The sequence below is a fragment of the Somniosus microcephalus genome, chromosome 1, assembly GCF_052327205.1.
Source record: "Somniosus microcephalus isolate GS21.2 chromosome 1, FLI_Smic_1.0, whole genome shotgun sequence".
Classification (NCBI taxonomy): domain Eukaryota; kingdom Metazoa; phylum Chordata; class Chondrichthyes; order Squaliformes; family Somniosidae; genus Somniosus; species Somniosus microcephalus.
In genome coordinates, this window is record NC_140987.1 from 4,475,687 (window position 1) to 4,493,930 (window position 18,244).

The following is an 18,244-nucleotide window of genomic DNA, read 5'->3' on the forward strand; positions in this document are numbered from 1 at the left end:
TACTATCCTTTACCCTGGTCAGGTAATCAGCCATGTTGTATTGTCTGTTTAGGGCCAAGTAGCAATTGAGTTTGCTTTGGGTTTTTGTTGTTTCTGCCCAATATGACAGATATTTTTCCTTTTGCTTAGCGACAATTGTGTTGGGTCGAATTCTTTGTGTTACGCTGTCACTGTCCTGGGGCTGGTTATTGCTAGTAGTGTTGGTAGTTACTTCACTGAGTCCCAGGACTAGTTGACTGAGGGTATTCTTCTTTATGGTCCTCTCTTGACATTTCAGGGCTTCGTAATGATAGCATTGGGGGTTACTCATTTCTAGGTGTTTCCAAAATTTGGTGGCTCTTTTTGGATAGTGATTATTAATGGATATTGGCCTAGTTCTGCCCTGCATGCATTGTTTACGGTTTTCCTTTGAGTCCAGAGGATACTTTTACAGAATTCTGCATGTAGGATCTCAATTGGATGTTTGTCCCATTTTGCAAATTCTTGTTGTGTTAGCGGTCCCCACACCTCATTGCCATAGAGTGCAATTGGTTCAATTACTGATTTGAAAATTTTGAGCCAAATGCTAATTGGGATTTCTATTTGGATTGATTTTTTAATGGCATAGAAAGCCCTTCTTGCTTTCTCTTTCAGTTCATTCACAGCCAGATGAAAATTTCCCGTTGAACTGATTTTTAAGCCCAAGTATGTGTAGTTAGTGGTTTGTTCAATTTTGGTTGTTCCTAGTGTGAAATTTATTTTGGGTCCCTGATGTTTGGATCTTTGCTGGAACACAAGGACTTTGGTTTTTTGGGGATTTATTGTCAGGGCCCAGGTCTGGCAGAATGACTCCAGCAGATCCAGGTTCTGCTGTAGACCCTCCTTAGTTGGTGACAGCAGAACCAGGTCATCTGCATAGAGGAGGAATTTAACCTTGGATTCATATAGGGTGAGGCCGGGTGCTGTAGATTGTTCAAGTAGTTTTGCCAATTCATTTATGTAAATATTAAAGAGTGTCGGTGAGATGGGCGAGCCCTGCGTCACCCCCCGCCCCTGTGGGAAGTATTTTGTTTGTTTGTCTCCAATTTTAACTGCACATTTGTTGTTTGTATACATTGATTTAATTACATCATATGTTTTTCCCCCTACCCCGCTTTCGATAAGTTTCAGGAATAAACCATCGTGCCAGATGGAATCGAAAGCCTTCTGGAAATCTAGAAAGCATGCGTAGATTTTGCTTTTGTTTTGATGAACGTGTTTGTCAATTAGGGTCTGTAGGGTGAAGATATGATCTGATATTCTATAGTTTGGCAGGAATCCAATTTGGCTTTTACTCAAGACATTGTGCTCCTCAAGGAAGTTTATAAGTCTTTTGTTTATGATACTACAGAATACCTTCCCCAGGTTACTGTTTACACATAGTTATTTGGGTCGACTTTGTCCCCACTTTTGTATATGGGCGTTATGAGTCCTTTATTCCAGATATCAGGGAAGTAACCGACACTCAGAACCAAGTTGAAGAGTTTTAGGATAGCCAGTTTCATTTTATCGTCTGTGTGTTTAATCATCTCGCTTAGTATGCCGTCTGCACCGCAAGCTTTTCCTAGTCGCAGGTCCTTGAGTTTTTCAAATAGTTCTTTTTCTGTTATTATGGAGTCTAGCGGGTTTTGGTTATCTTTTATGGCCATTTCGAGCTTTTCCAGTTTTTTGCATATTTGGTATTGCTCTGGCCTTAGTGTGTTTTTCTGGTATAATTTTTCAAAGTGGTTTTCCCATGTGTCTCCATTTTGAATGGCCAATTCGTCGTGTGATATACCTATCAATTCATCCAATGAAAAGCGACGAGTTAAGAAAGTAACTATAGGTTTTTATTGGCTAAATAACAGAGCCCACCCTCGTGGGTGATCGGATCCAACAAGGAGGAATACCAGCCAGTCAACCACCTTTATACCTGGGCAGGTAGGTGGAGCCATGGGCGGAGTCAGCAGTGGTCAGCCCAGGTATAACAGCGTGACAAGAGGCGACCTCGTGTAGTGATACAACAGTGTAAACTGTGATAACCATAGTGTAACGATATAACAGTGATAACCATAGTGTAACGATAGTGAATGATAAAAGTGGTTTACCACATTCACCCCTTGTTTAGATTTGAGTCCGGCGGGGTGAAGTGTACTACCAGTTCGGGTGTGTCAGTCTGTCCGGAGGCCTCGTAAGCCTTTCTGATCGTCGCAGCAGCGGCGGCAGTGATGCAGTATCCGACGTTAATGCTGGTGTCTGCGTGATCGGCGAAGGCTCGTGGGGTTCCGGCATGCCGTCTACCTGGGCTGGATCTGGGGGAGTGGTGGGGGGTAATGGTGGTGTCTCAGGGGTGCCCGAGGGTGCAAGGTCTCGTAAGGAGACTGTGTCCTCCCGCCCGTCTGGGTATGCCACATAGGCGTACTGGGGGTTGGCGTGCAGGAGGTCCACCCTCTCGACCAGGGGGTCCGTTTTATGGGCCCTCACGTGCTTTCGCAGCAAGACGGGCCCCGGAGAGGTCAGCCAAGTTGGTAGCGTGGTTCCCGTAGTCGACTTCCTGGGGAAAACAAACATTCATTCATGGGGGGTGGCGTTAATGGCAGTGCAAAGCAGTGACCGGATGGAGTGCAGCGCTGCCGGGAGGACTTCCTGCCAGCGAGAGGTTGGGAGGCCCTTAGACTTTAAGGCTAAGAGAACGGCCTTCCAGACAGTCGCGTTCTCTCTTTCCACCTGGCCGTTCCCCCGGGGGTTGTAGCTGGTGGTCCTGCTTGCAGCAATACCTCTCGCTAGTAGGAACTGGCGAAGTTCCTCGCTCATGAAGGAGGAGCCCCGGTCGCTATGTATATAGTTCGGGAACCCGAACAAGGCGAAGAGGTCGTTCAGGCATCTGATGACCGTGGTATTGGTCATGTCTGGGCAGGGGAAGGCGAAGGGGAAACGGGAGTACTCATCAATAATGTTGAGGAAGTAAACATTACGGTCAGAGGACGGGAGGGGCCCCTTAAAATCGATGCTCAAGCGCTCGAAGGGGCGGTTGGCCTTGATCAGGCTTGCTCTGTCCGGCCTAAAGAAATGTGGTTTGCATTCGGCACAGGTTTGGCAGTTCCTGGTCATGGTCCTGACCTCCTCGATGGAGTAGGGCAGGTTGCGGGCCTTAATGAAGTGGTAAAGTCTGGTGACCCCGGGGTGGCAGAGGTCATTGTGGAGGGTCTGCAGTCTATCACTTTGCGCGTTGGCGCATGTACTTCGTGATAGCGCATCTGGGGGTTCGTTCAGTTTACCAGGCCGGTACAAGATATCATAATCATAGGTGGAGAGCTCGATTCTCCGCCTCAAGATCTTGTCGTTCTTGATTTTGCCCCTCAGCTTGTTATTAAACATAAAGGCGACCGAACGTTGGTCGGTGAGGAGGGTAAATCGTTTGCCTGCCAGGTAATGCCTCCAGCGTCGTACAGCCTCCACGATCGCCTGGGCCTCCTTCTCGACCGAAGAGTGTCGGATCTCGGGGCCCTGGAGAGTCCTTGAGAAGCAGGCCACAGGTCTCCCCGCCTGGTTAAGGGTTGCGGCCAGGGCGAAGTCGGATGCATCGCTCTCCACTTGGAAAGGGATAGACTCATCCACCGCGTGCATTGTGGCCTTAGCAATGTCTCCCTTAATGAGGGAGAAGGCTGCGCACGCATCTGCCGTCAGGGGGAAGGAGGTGGACTTCATGAGGGGTCTGGCTTTGTCTGCATAATTGGGCACCCATTGGGCATAGTAGGCGAAGAGCCCCAGGGTTCTCCTCAGCGCCTTTGGACAGTGGGGGAGGGGAAGCTCCATGAGGGGGGGCATTCTTTCGGGGTTGGGGCCGATGACTCCGTTCTCTACTACGCAGCCGAGGGTGGCAAGGCGCGAGGTGTTAAACACACATTTCTCCTTATTGTAGGTGAGGTTCAGCCGCTGGGCCGTACGGAGGAATCTCTCCAGATTAGCATCGTGGTCCTGCCAGTCGCGGCCGCAGATGGTGACGTTATCTAGATAGGGGAACGTGGCTTGCAGCCCGTTCTGGTCAACCATCCGGTCCATCTCCCTTTGGAAGACCGAAACCCCGTTGGTGACGCCGAAGGGAACCCTCAGGAAGTGGTAGAGGCGGCCATTCGCCTCGAAGGCGGTATACTGGCGGTCCTCAGGGCGGATAGGGAGTTGGTGATAGGCCGACTTAAGGTCGATGGTAGAGAATACGCGGTACTGTGCAATCTGGTTGACCATATCAGATATGCAGGGAAGGGGGTATGCGTCCAGCTGGGTGTACTGGTTTATGGTTTGGCTGTAGTCGATGACTAGGCAGTTTTTATCGCCGGTCTTGACGACTACGACCTGAGCGCGCCAGGGGCTGTTGCTCCTCTCGATGATGCCCTCCTTCAGGAGGCGCTGCACTTCAGAGCTAATAAAAGCTCTGTCCCCGGCGCTGTACCGCCTGCTCTTGGTGGCGACGGGTTTACAGTCGCGGGTGAGGTTGGCGAACAGGAAGGGAGGCGGGACCCTGAGGGTGGATAGGCCGCAGGTGGTACGCGGTGGGCGGTTTAAAGGCTGCTGGTTGTCGACTGTGAGTGGGGGGAGGGGTCCACCGTATGCTAGAGTGACACTTTGAAGGTGGGATTGGAAATCCAGCCCTAGTAGGACGGCAGCGCAGAGTTGGGGCAGGACGAGAAGTTTAAAATGTTTATACTCCGTGCCCCTAACCGACAGGGTCACAACACAGTAGCCGCTGATGTCTGTAGAGTGGGACCTAGACGCCATCGAGACCCGGTTGCGCATTGGCCGGACAGCGAGGGAGTAGTGGCTCACCGTGTCTGGATAGATGAAGCTCTCCGTGCTTCCGCTGTCGAACAGGCAGGTCATGGCGTGGCCGTTTACTTTGATGTCCATCATGGACTTGGACAGGTGATGCGGGCGGGCTTGGTCCAGTGTGACGGAGGCTAGTGTATGGCTGAGCGAGCTGCTGTAGTCTGCGGGTGAGGCGGTGGTCGGGTCTGGAGGCGAGGTGGCGGTCGAGTGTGGTGGGTAAAATGGCGGCGCCCACGAGGTGGAGTAAAATGGCGGAGAAGATGGCTGCCCCCGCAACTCACATGTGGCACTGCTGGTGTCGGTGGCCTTGATCAAAGATGGCCGCCCCCACGACTCACACGAGGGGATACTGGCATCTGTGGCCTTGATGAAAGATGGCCGCCCCCACAGCTCGCATGAGGCACTGCTGGTGTCTGTGGCTCTCCCTCTGCAGGCCTTAGCGAAGTGGCCTTTCTTCTGGCAACTGGAGCAAGTCGCTTTTCTCGCAGGGCAGCGCGACCTCGGGTGTTTCGCCTGGCCGCAGAAGAAGCAGCCGGCGGCCCGATCGCGGGGGTCCGATGTCGCAGCCGGTACCGGGGGTGGCGGTCCCGATCGGGTCCGGGACGCCGACGCTGAGGTAGGTCCCAGGGGCGGCGCTGCGAGGGGTATTGCGGTCGGGGTCGGTCCCGAGTCCCAGGGTCGCGAATTACAGTACCTGGAGTACGCCTTGAGGTCCCGATGGGCCACTTCTAGGGAGCGAGCGAGGGCTGCAGCTGTGTTCAGGTCGAGGTCCTTTGCTTCAAGCAGTCTTTGCCGTGAGTAGTCGGACCGCAGGCCTTTCACGAAGGCATCGCGGATATTATCTTCAGTATTTTCTGCCGCCGTTACCGCTTTAAAGTCATAGTCCCTGCCGAGTGTTTGTAGCGCCCGTAAAAATTCATCTACAGACTCTCCTGGCTGTTGCGGGCGGGATCTTAGGAGATGTCTGGCATACATGGAATTTACCGGGCTCCGGTACTGTTGTTTCAGCAGGTTGATGGCGGCCTCGTATGTAGTAAGGTCCCAGATGAGTGCGAATACTTTAGGGCTCACTTGGGCGGTCAGAACTCTTAGCTTGGATCTCTGAGGCACGCCGGATTCTCCCAGGTAGGATTCGAAACAGCTCAGCCAGTGTTCGAAGTCGAGGGCTGAGTTTGCTGCCTGTGGGTTTAGATCCAGGTACGGTGGTCGGAGGGCTCGCAGCCAGGCCGGCTGCTGTGGCTGTTGTAGCTGGGCGTCTGACTGGTCGTTTGGCTGCTCCGTTGACTGGTCGTTTGGCTGCTCAGGTAACGACATTTTAAAATTTAGCCAATAAAATTGATATACCTATCAATTCATCCAATGAAAAGCGACGAGTTAAGAAAGTAACTATAGGTTTTTATTGGCTAAATAACAGAGCCCACCCTCGTGGGTGATCGGATCCAACAAGGAGGAATACCAGCCAGTCAACCACCTTTATACCTGGGCAGGTAGGTGGAGCCATGGGCGGAGTCAGCAGTGGTCAGCCCAGGTATAACAGCGTGACAAGAGGCGACCTCGTGTAGTGATACAACAGTGTAAACAGTGATAACCATAGTGTAACGATATAACAGTGATAACCATAGTGTAACGATAGTGAACGATAAAAGTGGTTTACCACATTGTGTAGTTTTTTGTGTAATGTATTCCAGTTGTCCCAGAAACAATTGGAATCAATGGATTCCTCAATGGAGCTGAGTGTATTCTTAATATACTGCTCTTTTTTGGTTCTGAGTGTGCTTCTGTATTGCGTTAGTGTCTGACAATAAGTAAGGCGTAATTCCTCGTTTTCTGGCTGTCTGTATTTTTGGTTTGATATTTTTCTAAGTTTTTTCCTCATGTTATGGCAATCTGGGTCAAACCATTTTTCATAGTTTTTTGTTTTGGGTTTGTTTTTGCGAGCTTTCAAGTTTGACCTTGTTGCCAAATTATCAAAAATATTGTTTAGGTTATTCACTCTATCCCTCCCTCTCCCTCTATCCCTCCCTCTCCCTCTATCCCTCTCTCTATCTCTCCCTCTCTCTATCCCTCCCTCTATCCCTCCCTCTCTCCATCTCTATCCCTCTATCCCTCCCTCTCCCTCTATCCCTCTCTCTATCTCTCCCTCTCTATCCCTCTCTCTCTCTATCTCTCTATCCCTCCCTCTCCCTCTATCCCTCTCTCTCTCTATCTCTATCCCTCCCTCTCCCTCTATCCCTCTCTCTATCTCTCCCTCTCTCTATCCCTCCCTCTCCCTCTATCCCTCCCTCTCTCTATCTCTATCCCTCTATCCCTCCCTCTCCCTCTATCCCTCGCTCTATCTCTCCCTCTCTCTATCCCTCTCTCTATCTCTCCCTCCCTCTATCTCTCCCTCCCTCTATCCCTCCCTCTCTCTATCTCTATCCCTCTATCCCTCCCTCTCCCTCTATCCCTCTCTCTATCTCTCCCTCTCTATCCCTCTCTCTCTCTATCTCTCTATCCCTCCCTCTCCCTCTATCCCTCTCTCTATCCCTCCCTATCTCTATCTCTATCCCCCTCTCTCTCTCGGGTTGAAGTTCACTGCAGAGTTCGGTGTAAGTTGCAGCCAGCCTTCTATTGGTGAGTTTGTTCCCACCCACTGCCACCCTGCCTTGAACTGCGGCTGGTTTTGATGTTGGGAGAGTCTCTCGGTTCTGGGAGAATGTCGGCTTTCCTGCGGTGTCTGAGCGGAGCCCGAGCCGGGACACGGGGAGTCGGAGCCGGGACAGCGAGGCACCTGAGCCCCGGTAAGAGCGGCGGGGATCGCAACCCGAGTCCAAATACCAGCAGAGCCGAATGGGGAGAGAGCGCAGACCAGCAGGGACCAGCAGAGACCAGCAGGGACCAGGAGAGACCAGCAAGGATCAGGAGAGACCAGCAGGGACCAGGAGAGACTGGGATGGGCACAGTGCAGTGAAGTGGGACTCTGTATGTGGAGTGGGACTGTGTTTGAGTGGAGCGGGACTGTGTTTGAGTGGAGCGGGACTGTGTTTGACTGGAGTGGGACTCTGTATGTGGAGCGGAACTGTGTTTGAAGAGCGGGACTGTGTTTGAGTGGAGCAGGACTGTGTTTGAAGAGCGGGACTGTTTTTGAGTGGAGCGGGACTGTGTTTGAGGAGCGGGACTGTGTTTGACTGGAGTGGGACTCTGTATGTGGAGCGGGACTGTGTTTGAGCAATGGGACTGTGTTTGAGTGGAGCGGGACTGTGTTTGAGTGGAGCGGGACTGTGTTTGAGTGGAGCGAGACTGTGTTTGAGTGGAGCAGGACTGTGTTTGAGCAGCGGGACTGTGTTTGAGTGGAGCGGGACTGTGTTTGAGCAGCGGGACTGTGATTGAGTGGAGCAGGACTGTGTTTGAGTGGAGCAGGACTGTGTTTGAAGAGCGGGACTGTTTTTGAGTGGAGCGGGACTGTGTTTGAGTGGAGCAGGACTGTGTTTGAGCAGCGGGACTGTGTTTGAGTGGAGCAGGACTGTGTTTGAGTGGAGCGGGACTGTGTTTGAGCAGCAGGACTGTGTTTGAGTGGAGCGGGACTGTGTTTGAGTGGAGCGGGACTGTGTTTGAGTGGAGCGGGACTGTGTTTGAGCAGCGGGACAGTGTTTGAGCAGCGGGACTGTGTTTGAGTGGAGCGGGACTGTGTTTGAGGAGCGGGACTGTGTTTGCGGAGCGGGACTGAGTTTGAGTGGAGCGGGATTGTGTTTGAGGAGCGGGACTGTGTTTGAGGAGCGGGGCTGTGTTTGAGTGGAGTGGGACTGTGTTTGAGTGGAGAGGGACTTTGTTTGAGGAGCGGGACTGTGTTTGAGTGGAGCGGAACTGTGTTTGAGTGGAGCGGGACAGTGTTTGAGTGGAGTGGGACAGTGTTTGACTGGAGCGGGGCTGTGTTTGAATGGAGCGGGACAGTGTTTGAGTGGAGCAGAACTGTGTTTAAGTGGAGCAGGACTGTATTTGAATGGCGCAGGGCTGTGTTTGAGTGGAGTGGGACTCTGTATGTGGAGCGGGACTGTGTTTGAGCAGTGGGACTGTGTTTGAGTGGAGCGGGCCTGTGTTTGAGGAGCGGGACTGTGTTTGAGTGGAGCGGGACTGTGTTTGAGGAGCGGGACTGTGTTTGAGCAGTGGGACTGTGTTTGAGTGGAGCGGGCCTGTGTTTGAGGAGCGGGACTGTGTTTGAGCAGTGGGACTGTGTTTGAGTGGAGCGGGCCTGTGTTTGAGGAGCGGGACTGTGTTTGAGGAGCGGGACTGTGTTTGAGGAGCATAGAAACATAGAAGATAGGAGCAGGAGTCGGCCATTCGGCCCCTCGAGCCTGCTCCGCCATTCAATGTGATCATGTCTGATCATCCAAATTCAGTACCCTGTCCCTGCCATTTCCCCATATCCCTTGATCCCTTTAGCCTCAAGAAATATATCCAACTCTTTCTTGATTATATTTAATGAACTGGCCTCCACCGCCCTCTGTGGCAGAGAATTGCACAGGTTCACCACTCTCTGGGTGAAGAAATTCCTCCTCATTTCAGTCCTAAATGGCTTACCCCTTATCCTTAGACTATGACCCCTAGTTCTGGACTCCCCGGCCATCAGAAACATCCTTCCTGCATCTAGTCTGTCTTTGATAGGTTTCGATGAGATCCCCTCTCAATCTTCTAAACTCCAGTGAGTATAAGCCCAATCGACACAATCTCTCCTCATACGTCATTCCTGCCATCCCAGGTATCAGCCTGGTGAATCTTCGCTGCACTCCCTCCATGGCAAGAATGTCCTTCCTCAGGTAAGGTGACCAAAACTGCACACAATACTCAAGGTGCGGTCTCACCAAGGCCCTGTACAACTGTAGCAAGACATCCTTGTTCCTGTACTCGAACCCTCTTGCTACGAAGGCCAACATACCATTTGCCTTCTTAACCGTCTGCTGCACCTGCATGCTTACCTTCAGCGACTGGTGCACAAGGACACCCAGGTCTCTTTGCACTTCCCCTTCTCCCAATCTATTGCCATTCAAATAATAATCTGCCTTCCTGTTTTTGCCACCAAAGTGGATAACCTCACATTTATCCACATTATAGTGCATTTGCCATGTTTCATCCCAATCACCCAACCTGTCCAAATCGTACTGGAGTTTCCCGACATCCCCCTCGCAGCTTACCCTCCCGCCCAGCTTTGTGTCATCTGCAAATTTGGAGATATTACATCCAATTCCCTCGTCCAGATCATTAATATATATTGTGAACAGCTGGGGTCCTAGGACCGATCCTTGCGGTACCCCACTAGTCACTGCCTGCCACTCGGAAAACGACCCGTTTATTCCAACTCTTTGCTTTCTGTCCGCCAACCAGTTCTCTATCCAAGTCAATACCTTGCCCCCAATCCCATGTGCCTTAATTTTGCATGCTAATCTCTTGTGTGGGACCTTATCGAAAGCCTTCTGAAAGTCCAAATACACCACATCCACTGGTTCTCCCTTATCTATTTTACCAGTTACATCCTCAAAAAATTCCAGTAGATTAGTCAAGCATGATTCACCTTTTGTAAATCCATGTTGACTTTGTCCGATCCTGTCACTGCTTTCCAAGTGCTCTGCTATTACATCTTTTCTAATAGACTCTAGCATTTTCCCCACTACCGATGTCAGGCTTACCGGTCTATAATTTCCCACTTTTTCTCTACCACCTTTTTTGAATAGTGGGGTAACATTAGCCACCCTCCAATCCATGGGTACCGTTCCAGAGTCTATCGAGTTCTGGAAGATGACCAGCAATGCATCTACTATTTCTAGGGCCACTTCCTTAAGTACCCTGGGATGTAGACCATCAGGCCCTGGGGATTTATCGGCCTTCAGTCCCATCAATTTTCCTAACACCATTACCCTACAAATACTGATTTCTTTCAGTTCCTCCCTTTCATCAGACCCTATGTTCCCGGCATCTCTGGGAGGTTATTTGTGTCCTCCTTTGTGAAGACAGAACCAAAGTATGCATTTAGTTGGTCTGCCATTTCTTTGTTTCCCATTATAAATTCCCCTGATTCTGACTGTAAGGGACCTACGCTTGACTTCACTAATCTTTTTCTCTTCACATATCTATAAAAGCTTTTACAGTCAGTTTTTATGTTCCCTGATAGCTTACTCTCATATTCTATTTTCCCTTTCTTAATTAATCCCTTTGTCCTCCTTTGTTGACTCCTAAACTGCTCCCAATCCTCAGGATTATTGCTTATTCTAGCCAATTTATATGTCCTCTCCTTGGATCTTATGCTATCCCTAATTTCCCTTGTTAGCCATGGTTGAGTCACCTTTTTTGTTTTATTTTTATGCCAAACTGGGATGAACAAATTCTGTAGCTCATCCATTCGGTCTTTGAATGTTTGCCATTGCCTATCCACCGTCAACCCTTTGAGCGCCATTCCCCACTCAATCCTACCCAACTCGCTCCTCAGACCATCGTAGTTTCCTTTATTTAAATTGAGGACCCTTGTCTCTGAGTCAACTACTTCATTCTCCATCTTAATGAAGAATTCGATCATATTATGATCGCTCCGACCCAAGGGGCCTCGTACAACAAGATTGCTAATTAATCCGTTCTCGTTACATAATACCCAGTCTAAGATGGCCTGATCTCTGGTTTGTTCCTCGACATATTGGTCCAGGAAACCATCCCGTAAACACTCCAGGAATTCCTCCTCCACAGTATTGTTACTAATTTGGTTGGCCCAATCTATATGTAGATTAAAGTCACCCATGATGACTGCTGTGCCCTTATTGCACACTTCTTTAATTTCCCTTTTAATGCCATCCCCAACCTCCACTTTACTGTTTGGAGGTCTATATACCACTCCCACTAATGTTTTTTTCCCCTTAGTATTTCTCAATTCTACCCATACAGATTCCACATCATCAGAGCTAATATCCTTCATTACAATTGTATTAATCCCTTCTTTAACCAGTAACGCTACCCCACCTCCCTTTCCTTTTTGCCTATCTTTCCTGAATATCGAATACCGCTGGATGTTGAGTTCCCAGTCTTGGCCATCCTTGAGCCACGTTTCTGTAATCCCAACCAAATCGTATTCGTTTACCTCTATTTGCGCAGCCAATTCATCCACCTTATTACAAATGCTCCTCGCATTAAGACACAAAGCCTTCAGGCTTGTTTTTTTAACGCTCTTAGACCTATTAGAATTATTATTTACTGTGGCCACGTTTGATTTAAACCGTTGATTTCTCTGACTGCCACTTTTGTTTTTCTCCTTCCTATCTTTTGCTTTTATCCATGTTTTCCTTTCCTCTGTCTCCCTGCTCAGGTTCCCAACCCCCTGCCATTTTAGTTTAAACCCCCCCGAACAGTGCTAGCAAACCTCCCCGCAAGGATATTTGTCCCGCTCTGGTTCAGGTGCAACCCGTCCGACTTGCACAAGTCCCACCTTTCCCAGAAGCAGGCCCAGTGAGCCAGGAAACGAAAGCCCTCCCTCCTGCACCAACTCTTTAGCCACGCATTCATCTGCTCTGTCCTCCTATTCCTATACTCACTAGCACGTGGCACCGGGAGTAATCCAGAGATTACAACCTTTGAGGTCCTGCTCTTTAATCTGCTACCTAGCTCCCTAAATTCTGTTTGACTGTTTGAGGAGCGGGGCTGCGTTTGAGTGGAGTGGGACTGTGTTTGAGTGGAGCGGGACTGTGTTTGAGGAGCGGGACTGTTTGAGGAGCGGCACTGTGTTTGAGCAGCAGGACTGTGTTTGAGTGGAGCGGAACTGTGTTTGAGTGGAGCAGAACTGTGTTTGAGTGGAACGGGGCTGTGTTTAAGTGGAGCAAAACTGTGTTTGAGTGGAGCGGGACAGTGTTTGAGTGGAGCAGAACTGTGTTTGAGTGGAGTGGGGCTGTGTTTGAGTGGAGCAGGACAGTGTTTGAGTGGAGCAGAACTGTGTTTGAGTGGAGCGGGACTGTATTTGAGTGGCGCGGGACTGTCCTTGAGTTGAGCAGGACTGTGTTGGAGGAGCGGTTTTGTGTTGGAGGAGCAGGACTGTGTTTGAGTGGAGCGCGACTGTGTATGAGTGGAGCGGGACTGTGTATGAGTGGAGCGGGACTGTGTTTGTGAAGCAGGACTGTGTATGAGTGGAGCGGGACTGTGTATGAGTGGAGCAGGACTGTGTATGAGTGGAGCGGGACTGTGTATGAGTGGAACGGGACTGTGTTTGTGAAGCAGGACTGTGTATGAGTGGAGCGGGACTGTGTATGAGTGGAGCGGGACTGTGTATGAGTGGAGCGGGACTGTGTATGAGTGGAGCGGGACTGTGTATGAGTGGAACGGGACTGTGTTTGTGAAGCAGGACTGTGTATGAGTGGAGCGGGACTGTGTATGAGTGGAGCGGGACTGTGTATGAGTGGAGCGGGACTGTGTATGAGTGGAGCGGGACTGTGTATGAGTGGAGCGGGACTGTGTATGAGTGGAGCGGGACTGTGTATGAGTGGAGCGGGACTGTGTATGAGTGGAACGGGACTGTGTTTGTGAAGCAGGACTGTGTATGAGTGGAGCGGGACTGTGTATGAGTGGAGCAGGACTGTGTATGAGTGGAGCGGGACTGTGTATGAGTGGAGCGGGACTGTGTATGAGTGGAGCGGGACTGTGTATGAGTGGAGCGGGACTGTGTATGAGTGGAGCGGGACTGTGTATGAGTGGAACGGGACTGTGTTTGTGAAGCAGGACTGTGTATGAGTGGAGCGGGACTGTGTATGAGTGGAGCAGGACTGTGTATGAGTGGAGCGGAACTGTGTATGAGTGGAGGGGGACTGTGAGTGGAGTAGTACTGTTTTTGTGCAGGGGGACTGTGTATGAGGAGCAGGCCTGTGTTTGAGTGGAGTGGGACTGTGTTTGAGTGGAGCGGGACTGTGTTTGAGCAGCGGGACTGTGTTTGAGCAGCGGGACTGTGTTTGAGTGGAGCAGGACTGTGTTTGAGGAGTGGGACTGTGTTTGAGTGGAGCAGGACTGTGTTTGAGTGGAGTGGGACTGTATTTGAGTGGAGCGGGACTGTGGTGAGTGGTGCGGGAGTGTGTTTGGGTGGAGCGGGACTGTGTTTGCGTAGCAGGACTGTGTTTCAGTGGAGCCGGACAGTGTTTGAGTGGAGCAAAACTGTGTTTGAGTGGAGTGGGACTGTGTTTGAGTGGAGCAGAGCTATGTTTGAGTGTAGAGGGACTGTGTTTGAGTGGCACGGGACTGTGTTTGCGTAACGGGACTGTCCTTGAGTTGAGCGGGACTGTGGTGGAAGAGTGGTATTATGTTGGAGCAGCGGGACTGTGTTTGAGTGTCGGGGGCCTGTGTTTGAGCAGCGGGACTGTGTTTGAGTGGAGCGGGACTGTGTTTGTGCAGGGAGACTGTGTATGAGTGGAGCAGGACTGTGTTTGAGTGTAGAGGGACTGTCTTTGAGTTGAGCGGGACTGTGGTGGAGGAGCGGTATTGTGTTGGAGGAGCGGGACTGTGTTTGAGTGGGGCGGGACTGTTTTTGTGGAGCGAGACTGTGTTGGAGTAGGAGGACTGTGAGTGGAGCGGGACTGTGTATGAGTGGAGCAGGACTGTGTTTGAGCAGCAGGACTGTGTTTGAGTGGAGCGGGGCTGTGTTTGAGTGGAGCGGGACAGTGTTTGAGTGGAGCAGAACTGTGTTTGAGTGGAGCGGGGCTGTATTTGAGTGGCGCGGGACTGTGTTTGTGTAGCGGGACTGTCTTTGAGTTGAGCGGGACTGTGGTGGAGGAGCGGTATTGTGTTGGAGGAGCGGGACTGTGTTTGAGTGGAGTGGGACTGTTTTTGTGGAGCGGGACTGTGTTGGAGTAGGTGGACTGTGTTTGAGTGGAGCGGGACTGCGTTTGAGTGGAGCGGGACTGTGTATGAATGGAGCGGGACTGCGTTTGAGCAGCAGGTCTGTGTTTGAGTGGAGCGGGGCTGTGTTTGAGTGGAGCGGGACAGTGTTTGAGTGGAGCAGAACTGTGTTTGAGTGGAGCGGGACTGTATTTGAGTGGAGCGGGATTGTGTTTGAGTGGCACGGGACTGTGTTTCCGTAGCAGGACTGTCTTTGAGTTGAGCGGGACTGTGGTGGAGGAGCGGTATTGTGTCGGAGGAGCGGGACTGTGTTTGAGTGGAACGGGACTGTGTTTGAGGAGCGGGACTGTGTATGAGTGGAGCGGGACTGTGTACGAGTGGAGCAGGACTGTGTATGAGTGGAGCGGGACTGTGTTTGTGGAGCGGGACTGTATATGAGTGGAGCGGGACTGTGTATGAGTGGAGCAGGATTGTGTTTGTGGAGCGGGACTGTGTATGAGTGGAGCGGGACTGTGTATGAGTGGAGCGGGACTGTATTTGTGGAGTGGGACTGTGTATGAGTGGAGCGGGACTGTGTTTGTGGAGCAGGGCTGTGCATGAGTGGAGCGGGACTGTGTATGAGTGGAGCGGGACTGTATTTGTGGAGTGGGACTGTGTATGAGTGGAGAGGGACTGTGTTTGTGGAGCGGGACTGTGTTTGTGGAGCGGGACTGTGTTTGAGCAGCGGGACTGTGTTTGAGCAGCGGGATTGTATTTGAGTGGAGCGGGACTGTGTTTATGCAGGGGGACTGTGTCTGAGTGGAGTGGGACTGTGTTTGTGTGGCGTGGGACTGTGTTTGAGTGGCGTGGGACTGTGTTTGAGTGGCATGGGACTGTGTTTGAGTGGAGTGGGACGGTGTTTGAGTGAAGCGGGACTGTGTTTGAGCAGCAGGACTCTGTTTGCATGGAGCAGGGGGATATTTGAGTGGAGCGGGGCTGTGTTTGAGTGGAGCAGGACTGTGTTTGAGTGGCGCGGGACTGTGATTGAGTGGATCAGGACTATGGTTGAGTGCAGCGGGACTGTGTTTGCGCAGCGGGACTGTGTTTGAGCAGCGGGATTGTATTTGAGTGGAGCGGGACTGTGTTTATGCAGGGGGACTGTGTCTGAGTGGAGCGGGACTGTGTTTGTGTGGAGCGGGGCTGTGTTTGAGGAGCAGGACTGTGTTTGAGTGGAGCGCTACTCTATGAGTGGAGTCGGACTGTGTTTGAGTTGAGCGGAACTATGTTTGAGTGGAGCGGGGCTCTGTTTGAGTGGAGCAGGACTGTGTTTGAGTGGAGCGGGGCTGTGTTTGAGTGGAGCGGGACTGTGTTTGAGCAGCGGGACCGTGTTTGAGCAGCGGGACTGTGTTTGAGGAGCTTGATTGTGTTTGTGTGGAGCGGGACTGTGTTTGTGTGGAGCGGGAATGTGTTTGAGTGGAGCGGGACTGTGTTTGAGTGGAGCGGGACTGTGTTTGAGTGGAGCAGAACTATGTTTGAGTGGAGTGGGACTGTATTTGAGTGGCGCGGGACTGTGTTTCAGTGGAGCGGCACTGTTTCAGTGGAGCAGGATTGTGTTTTAGTGGAGCAGAACTGTGTTTGAGTGGAGTGGGACTGTGTTTGAGTGGAGCAGAACTGTGTTTGAGTGGAGTGGGACTGTGTTTGAGTGGAGCGGGCCTGTGTTTGAGCAGCAGGACTGTGTTTGAGTGGAGCAGGACTGTGTATGAGTGGAGATGGACTGTGTTTGAGTGGAGCGGGACTGTGTTTGAGTGGAGCAGAACTGTGTTTGTGGAGCAGGACTGTGTTTGAGTGGAGCGGGACTGTGTTTGAGTGGAGCGGGACTGTGTTTGAGTGGAGCGGGACTGTGTTTGAGGAGCAGGACTGTGTTGGAGTGGAGCGCTACTCTGTATGAGTGGAGTCAGACTGTGTTTGAGTGGACCGGAACTATGTTTGAGCGGAACAGGGCTGTGTTTGAGTGGAGCGGGACTGTGTTTCTGCAGAGGGACTGTGTTTGAGCAGCGGGACTGTGTTTGAGCAGCGGGACTGTGTTTGAGGAGTTTGATTGTGTTTGAGTGGAGCGGGACTGTGTTTATGCAGGGGGACTGTGTCTGAGTGGAGCGGGACTGTGTTTGTGTGGAGCGGGGCTGTGTTTGAGGAGCAGGACTGTGTTTGAGTGGAGCGCTACTCTATGAGTGGAGTCGGACTGTGTTTGAGTTGAGCGGAACTATGTTTGAGTGGAGCGGGGCTCTGTTTGAGTGGAGCAGGACTGTGTTTGAGTGGAGCGGGGCTGTGTTTGAGTGGAGCGGGACTGTGTTTGAGCAGCGGGACCGTGTTTGAGCAGCGGGACTGTGTTTGAGGAGCTTGATTGTGTTTGTGTGGAGCGGGACTGTGTTTGTGTGGAGCGGGAATGTGTTTGAGTGGAGCGGGACTGTGTTTGAGTGGAGCGGGACTGTGCTTGAGTAAAGTGGGACTGTGTTTGACTGTAGCGGGACTGTGTTTGAGTGGAGCGGGACTGTATTTGATGAGTGGGACTGTGTATGAGTGGAGCAGGACTGTGTATGAGTGGAGCGGGACTGTGTATGAGTGGAGCCGGACTGTGTATGAGTGAAGCGGGACTGTGTATGAGTGGAGCGGGACTGAGTATTATTGAAGCAGGATAGTGTATGAGTGGAATGGGACAGTGTTTGAGGAGCACGACTCTGTTTGTGGAGCAGGACTGTGTTTGAGTGGAGCGGGACTGTGTTTGAGTGGTGCAGGACTGTGTTTGAGTGGAGCAGGACTGTGTTTGAGTGGTGCGGGACTGTGATTGAGCTGAGCGGGACTGTGTTTGAGGAGCGGGACTGTGTTTGAGTGGAGCGGGACTGTGTTTGAGTGGAGTGGGACTGTGTTTAAGTGGAGCGGGACTGTGTTTGAGTGGAGCAGGACTGTGCTTGAGTAAAGTGGGACTGTGTTGGAGTGGAGCGGGACTGTGTTTGAGTGGAGCGGGACTGTATTTGATGAGTGGGACTGTGTATGAGTGGAGCAGGACTGTGTATGAGTGGAGCGGGACTGTGTATGAGTGGAGCGGGACTGTGTATGAGTGGAGCGGGACTGTGTTTGAGTGGTGCGGGAATGTGTTTGAGTGGAGCGGGACAGTGTGAGTGGAATGGGACAGTGTTTGAGGAGCAGGACTGTGTTTGTGGAGTAGGACTGTGTTTGAGTGAAGTGGGACATAAGAACATAAGAACATAAGAACATAAGAAATAGGAGCAGGAGTAGGCCAATCGGCCCCTCGAGCCTGCTCCACCATTCAATAAGATCATGGCTGATCTGATCCTAACCTCAAATCTTCTATCACTCTGCATCCACCCGAACCCATGTGATCTCCCGGGAGAGGCGAAAAACCAGATAAAGACCCAATGGCCAATTTGGGAGAAAAAAATCTGGGAAATTCCTCTCCGACCCATCTAGGCGATCGAAATTCTTCCAGGAGATCACTCTGTCCCTATATTTTCTACAGTACTTACCTTCTGTAAAGGCGATCTCCACCCCAGTCAGGAACAGGAATAAAACCATCTCCTGAAATCTAACAGAATTAGAA